Below are 6000 nucleotides of genomic sequence, written 5' to 3'. Positions count from 1 at the left end.
TCTGAATACACAGTGCACAAGACCATCCCCCAATAGTCTGGGAGGGGGCCCTGGAATGGTTAATCTAGATTTCAACTTGATGGGCCCTCGAATCACATGGCAGACATGGCTCTAGGCATGGCTGAAGGGATATTTCCATCAGACTGAGGTGGCTCCATTCCTTGGCCTGGGCGAAAAGGAGCTGAGGACAAGCACTCATTGCTCTCTTCCTCCCAAGCGTAAATACAATGTGGCAAGCTCTCTCCAGCTCCTGCTGCCACGACTTTCACAGCTTATGCTGAATGTATGAGCCAAAAGGAATCCTTTCTTCCTGCAGTTACTTCAGTCAGGCTATTTTGTTACAGCAGCAGAAAAGTAACTAAGACAGAGCCCCTATCTTAATATAGACAGGACGACACCTCCACATAGGGGACTTCTGGGACATCCATGCCCATGCTTCTCTAGCTTCTGGTTATTCCCACCTGTACATCTCCTTTTCTGTGCCTCCAGTTCTTGTCTCGTATCAGGACCCTCCTTCAAATGATATCTTCTAAGACTATTTTTAAGTGAGGTCACACTCTGAGGTTCTGGGTGGAAATGGTCAGGGAGCACTCCTAAACTCACTGCAGATTTCGGAAAAAGATACTGACGGTCTCTCCAAATACTAAAGGGATGAGGAGACTTTTCTTCCTCTACATTTATGCCAATTCCATAAACAGCTCAGGAACCAACCTAGGTCATATGACCACATTACCCCCCGCACCAATCACAGTTTCCAGTGCAAGACTGGCTAGCCTGAGGCACATACTCACTTGCCCTGGGACAAGAGTCCTTGTGATTTTATTTATATGTTTTCAATTTTTGTTTATTTTTATGTCATGTGCCTTGGTGTTCTGCCTGCATGTATGTCTGTGTGAGGGTGTCAGGTACTCTGAAACTGGAGTTACAGACAGTTATGAGCTGCCATGTGAGTTCTCGGAATTCAACGTGGAAGAGCAGCTTGTGTTCTTAACCACTGAGCCGTCTCTCCAGCCCAACCGAGCTACAAGAGAACAAAAGTCTCCCACGGGCAAGAATGCTGGACAGATCCTGTGTGTGCTAGGTAAGCCCATCCCCTCAACACCACTGTAGCTCATTCTGGGCCCAGATCCACAGGAAAAGTAAAAATTGAACATCTCCATAGATGTTCCATAGAACACAAATCATATTGGGAATAAGTTGTCATGTAAACATGTTCCCTGGGGGACTGAAGAGATGGCTCAGAGGTTAAGAGCACTGACTGTTCTTCCAAAGGTCCTGAGTTCAATTCCCAACAACCACATGGTGGCTCACATGTTCCCAGTTTTCAGGCTTGGCAACTCTCAGTCCCAAGGTTTTCTGCTTCTTGATAAAAGATAAAACTTATAAAAGACACAAGCAGTAGTCTCTTTGTCTCAAAATCATCTTATCAACGACCTCCTTCCAAAGAAATACTAGTTATTCACTTATGTGTGTTTACATTTATTGTATCATCAAAATGAATGCACACAAGTCTGGGAGACTTGAATGCTGTTGTCTCTTCTTTAAAGAGAGGAAATGAGGCTAGGGCCTTCGCTCAGTGACAGTTGATGCTTACATACATAAAACCCTAGGTTCCATTCTCTGGCCCCCATGCCCAACCTGGAAAATTAAGAAACAGAACAAGTGAATTGTCCAAGTCACATGACCAAGCAGTAACTGACCAGTATTAGAATACTGATCACAGTTGGGAGAATGTATTAGCTGCTTTTCTGTTTCTATGATAGAGTGTCCCAATGAAAAGTAACTTAAGGAAGAAAGGAATTATAGTTCCAAAGCAGACAATAGTCTGTTGTAGAAGGGAAGGTTTGAATAAAAATGGCTCCTGTAAGTCATAGGAAATGGCACTACCGGGAGGTGTGGCTTTGTTGGAGGAAGTGTGTCACTTGTTCTTCCTGCGGCCTGCAGATGAAGATGCAGACTCCTCAGCTCCCTCTCCAGCACCACAGCTGCCTGCAGGTCACCATGCTTCCCCCGTAACAACAAGGGGGTAACCCTCTCAAGGTGGAAGCCTGCCCCCATTAGATGTTCTCCCTTGTAATAGTTGCCATGGTCATTGTGTCTCCTCACAACAGCAGAACATTAACTAATACAGAAGGCAAGGCAGCAGGAAGCAGCGTGACCATATTCCACTCACAAACAGGAAGCAGAAAGCAAGAACAGGAAGTAAAACCAGCCTATAATAGCTCAAAGCCTTCGTCCAGTGGCATACTTTCTCAAGCAGGGCTCCACACCCTAAAGATTCCCTAACTTTCCAAAACAGCACCGTTATCTGGAGACCAAGTGTTCAGACACACAAACCTATGGGGGACCCTTCTTTGGTGTTCCCTGGGGGTTGGCTTCAGGATCCCCAGGGCTGACAAAGTCTGCTGATGGCTCAAGTTCCATCCTCTCCACAGAGCACGAAATACGCATCGACTCTATTCCTATGGTCCCGGGCACGTTCAGTCATCCTTAGGTTATGTGTAATACACAACGAAATGTAAATGTGCTTTACGCCATTGTCAAAATGCAAAGCTTAGGGGATAAAAAGGAGAAAGAGAAGTGTGAACTTTCATGGTAGAGATGCAGCCACTGGAAGCCAGCCCACAGTTTTGACCTGTGGTTGAGTTCATACAGACATAGCCCCTCGTATTTACAGCGTCTACTCCACTCTGGCAAAACTTCCTCTCAGCCAAATTCTTTGTAACAAAAAATTGCTTTCCTGCTGGGTGCTTCAAAGTAACCTTTTGATCTCACAAACACATTTTTTTTTTTTCTTCCCGGAAGCATTTGGCTTCAGAAGAAATGTGAAGCTCAGAGAGTTCAGAATAAGTCTTTGCTCTTTCAAGGAAAAGGAAAAGTGGGGAGCCTTGGTATTTTCTCCTGTCTTAAAAGCAAACAATCAAATAACACCTACAGTATGGCTTCTTTGTCTTTGTGGCTCTTTGAGGACCAAGGCTTAAGTGACAGCTTTGGCCTGAGGTAGCAGTGTTGACTTTTAACACAGCCTGATAACTTTCCAGGCAGTGAAAGCAGAAAGTGAATAGCCCTTCTTTGCTGGCTGCAGAATTTCAGGTGGCACAGGCCACCGAGTCTCAGGTGTCCTCAGGGACAGAGGAGGAGCCCAGGAGGAAGGTGATCACAATGGTTTATTTTAGGAATCAGCTGCGCCAGGCCCTGGTCCAACACCATTCTAGACGTTTCTGTAAGCATGATGTTTGTTGTTGTATGTATGTGTGTGAAGGCCAAAGACTGGTGTTAGGTGTCTTCTGCCTTATCTTTTGACACAAGATGTTTCCCTGAAACCTGAGCTTACCAATTTGGCTGAACAGACCCACCAGCAAGCTCCGGATCCTCAAGTCTCGCCTTCCCAGTGCTGGTACTCCGGGAGTAACCCATTGTACCTGGCTTTTTATGTGGTTTCTGGAGATTGAATTCAGGTCTGCAGGCTTGCCTGGAAAATATTTTACAGACTGAGGAATCCCCGCAGCCCTAACGAAGGTACTTTTTAAAGGATGTGAAAATTTAAACAAATTAAATTTTGAATAGATTAGTCTCCACAATGTGTGTCAGCCTCAAAGAGAGCAGAGACCAAAGTCTAGGGAAGAAGGAGTTCAGGCAGCAGATGCCTTTGGACTTGAACTACAGTATCTGCCCTTCTTTGAGGTGCCAGCCTACCAGTCTTCCCTGCAGTGGTTTGATCTCCGAGGGTCCACAAGCATATGATCTGCAGTATAAATTGTTCCTTAAATGTCCATTTATACACATCAGATTAGTTCTTCTTTATGGCAGACCCTGACTGATGTGTTGAGGGTTTGGTAGCATCCGTTTCTTGCGGCATGTGCCTCTCCTCTCTTCTGGCTTTGTGGTGACACTGTATTTGTCCCTCCCTTGCTCTCACGGCTAACCATATTTTGCTATCTCCTAGGCTAGATACATGACATGGGGCCTCATGAGTCCTCTCCATCCCAGGGTAGGTGGTCTTACTGAGCACATGGGTCACATTTATATACAATAAACACTTCTGGGTCTCTGTTTTCCCTGCTCTGATAGACTCTGCTCCTCAGCCAGCATCCTTGTAAGGAAGCATCAAGCATGGCTTCCTTGCATGCCATCTCTAACAGACCTTAGCATCAGCCCCCTCAAGCTTACTCTCTCCTCCTCAAGAGCTCTGAAACACATTTCTAAGGAAAATTATCTTCAACAGTATCAAGACCAAAGGAGAAAAAAAAAAGATATATACAAATGGATTGCCTTTCTGGGGCATCCATACTTCCGTGAATTCTCTCAGTCATCAAACGATTTCCTGAGCGCTCACGCAGATTTCCAGTTACACGCTTAGTTTTAATATTTGATGTTCTAATCCTGAGGTGAAATTCACCATCATTTGGAAAGAATCGAGCTTTGGACTCTCTATCAGTGCCCCAGGGATGTTCACATTTAATTAAAAACTAATGGAGAAGGCGTTTCTTAAATAATTGATTAGTCTTGTCACTTAAGCATGTCCTGGCTGTTACCCTGGGGAATGAGTGACTTTTACCTTCCCTCTTTTGTGTAAAATCCACACATGCCTCTCAGCAACTCTTGATATTTGAGCCGCTTTCTTTTTGAGAGAGATAATCCATTCTTCTATGTTACTTAAAAACTTGCTTCTGAATGTGACCCGAGACCAGTGGAAAACAGAGCGAGCCTCCCCTTTGAGAAGGCCCTAGTTGGTATTTGTTTACAATTTAAACTTATTTGTTTATTATTGCGTATTTTAAATTATGCATATTGGGACTGTTGCAAGTTGTGTGATGTGTTTGCAGCCCGTGAAGGCCAGACGAGGACTCTGGGTGCCCTGGCTGGAACTGCAGGGCTGTGAGCTGTTGGAGTGAGGTATTCAAACGCTGATTTCTGTGTGGACAGAGATCTGACTATAGGCCAGACTCTCATCTCAGTATTTTGTAAACACTGTTCTCCGTCACTTTCTGACTGGCTAAATAAAGAGCTGAACGGCCAATAGCTGGGCAGGAAAGAGAGGCGGAACTTCCAAGCCCCGTAAGAGGGTATCAGGTGGGAGTCAGAGAAGAGGGAGAGTCGCCATCATGACAGGTATGCACCAGAAGGAGGCTAAGATGGCAGGTCATAGGGTGGGTGTTGTCAGGTTAGAATAACTGAGTATCTGCCCAGCTACAGTGTCTGATGCTTGTAATAAATATAAAGGTCTCCGTGTCACTATTCAGAGCAAAGGTGGGCATTAAAAACAACCAAACAAACAAACAAACCAAAAACCTTACAATCACTGCGAGCTGCCCTATGTGATGCTGGGAGTTGAACTTGGGTCTTCTGCAAGAGCAACATGAACTGTCAATCACAGAGCCGTCTCTCCAGCTCCCTGTGTTTGTCTTCATCTTTCTGCCTTTGCTCCCTAAACCTGGTGGCAATAATACCAGATTTAGTCCATACCAGTTGGGAGCAACAGCAGCAAAACAGAGTACATCAAATGAATGTGAAATCCAGGTGCTAATGGAGGGAGTTCTGAAATCCTGAAAGCATCAAAATGTGTTTGGAAACCAAGGCAAGAATTATAGCATGCAACACAGGAAGGAGAGAAGTTTGTTCATGGAGTAAAGCCGCTTTCCCCAAACACAATCCCAGAGAAACTCCAGGCTCGGCCAGAACAGCAATACCATGGCTATCTGGAAGATGAAAGAACAGGAGGGCTTGCAGCTAGCCCTGAGCCAGCAGATTGAGTGTAAAATTCTGCCTATCTACAGCAAAAGGCCAGTCAGAGCAGAAGTGTGAAGGATATTGACAGTCAAAAGAAATACAGATGTACATATGGTCAAATTTTCTAGTAAGGAATTGCAACTGAATGAGAGTGTACCACAGTTTACTCTTTGAAAAGTTTACTTTTCATCTAGGTAAGAGTGTGTCAACTCTCTCTATTGGCAGGAATTTGAAGGGACCTTAATGCCAACATGAAACAAAGTATCAGGT

This window comes from Psammomys obesus, unplaced genomic scaffold (genome assembly GCF_907164565.1).
Source record: "Psammomys obesus unplaced genomic scaffold, mPsaObe1.curated_primary_1811, whole genome shotgun sequence".
Taxonomy (NCBI): Eukaryota; Metazoa; Chordata; class Mammalia; order Rodentia; family Muridae; genus Psammomys; species Psammomys obesus.
The sequence above is the reverse complement of the archived record's forward strand: the minus strand, read 5'-3'. Positions refer to the sequence as shown.